Genomic DNA, 1,469 nt, shown 5'->3' with positions numbered 1-1,469 from the left:
ATGTGTCTTTTTCACAGTTAAATGTGCCCCCAACAGAAAGGTGATAGTGCAATGTGTCTTTTTCACAGTTAAATGTGCCCCACCAGTTACGATGGAAATCAACTTAAATATACTTTCTTGATCCCAGAATTTCAACTACGTTGACAGTAGTTACACTTGACAGGATATTTTATTATAGCACAACTTACATATTTCAAATGGACAAAAAATTAGTATCATTTAGTATCTTAAGAGAAATTTCCTTTGAATGGGAGCTTCCTTTCTAGTTCCCTAGAAAATTTACTACCGTGGAAAATGAAGACTCCCTAAATTGAATTGTAGGGAAGGGAAAGGCCCATGGCTTTTCTTTTTGATTAATTGCTGTAACACTGTCCTTCAGGAGGCTGAGGGAGTTTCATATTTTCTTTAGATATTGTTGGGTGCTGAAGCTCTTGCAGGATGACGTCGATGCTTTACGAATTCTGCCATTTTGCTAGCATTGACATGGATCTTGGGCCCACCACTCCACTGGAATTATTAACTCCATGTTAATTATCATTACAAATCTTACAAAGGGGGCACTTTTGTGTATTTAGGTCCACATTCTATTTTAAGGCTGGATATTTGGTTTTCATAAATTTTTCTTGGAGGCCCAGTCATCATCCCTGTCCATCCTGTAAGTGACATGTCTTTGTCATCTTCTAGACCCCAGCTAACTGTGCCATCTCCTCTTTTCTGGCCACCTTCAGGTTCTCCTAGCATTCGGAAACTGCGAGGGACTTTTTTACTCCCAAGCCTATGGTGGCTGCCATCTTCCATCACTGTTGCTCCCTAACTCACATTTAAGAGACTTCATGCTTATTTAAAAAAAAAAAAAAAAATCAAGGTGAAGGGAAGCATATATTTAAGAAATATTTTATTTCTGAAGAATTTCCAGCCTTTTTCCAACAGCCAGGCTTTTTGACAGACTACCTGCTCCCAATTGCACTCCATAAAAACAAATAGGATGTTATATTCAAAAGAATCTCTACCATCTAACCCAGTCAAAAGTTCTGTTGAAAGTGTAAGATCCACTGAAATAACTAAACTTGTCCATAGTTAACTTCTAGTTACAGTAACTCAGGAAATACATTAAATACTAGAGTGGCTGTCCACATCATCCATTTAACTGTGTAGTTTTTTCGTTTTTAGCTACTAAAGGCCCAAGGATGTAGGGGGAGTGTTTTCAGCATCTTCTCACTTTGCTTGGCCCAAGAAACATCAGTTACACTTGCCACACTACCTGAACTTTCTTAGTCTGGCCCCTTCGGGATCTGACTCGGGAAGACACCCTCTAGTTCCCTAGCTTGCTGCCCTTGCTCTAGGTCTGCCGCTGTGGGGCTAACCACCTCTGGGAGAAACACTTTGTGTCTTGGTTCTTTCCCCGTTAGAACTCCTATTGATGCCATCTGTTCCAGAAACCAGGTCCCCAAGTGTCCATACCAAAGGAG

The 1,469-nt window shown here is 40.3% G+C and overlaps 1 pseudogene; it reads right to left on the bottom strand.

Moving 5' to 3' along the window:
• Positions 1-353: 353 nt before the first annotated feature.
• LOC101053787 (ubiquitin-conjugating enzyme E2 variant 1 pseudogene) lies at positions 354-791 on the bottom strand (annotated as a pseudogene).
• Between the last annotated feature and the right edge of the window lie 678 nt (positions 792-1,469).

This window comes from Saimiri boliviensis, chromosome 12, assembly GCF_048565385.1.
Source record: "Saimiri boliviensis isolate mSaiBol1 chromosome 12, mSaiBol1.pri, whole genome shotgun sequence".
Taxonomy (NCBI): Eukaryota; Metazoa; Chordata; class Mammalia; order Primates; family Cebidae; genus Saimiri; species Saimiri boliviensis.
The sequence above is the reverse complement of the archived record's forward strand: the minus strand, read 5'-3'. Positions and strand labels throughout refer to the sequence as shown.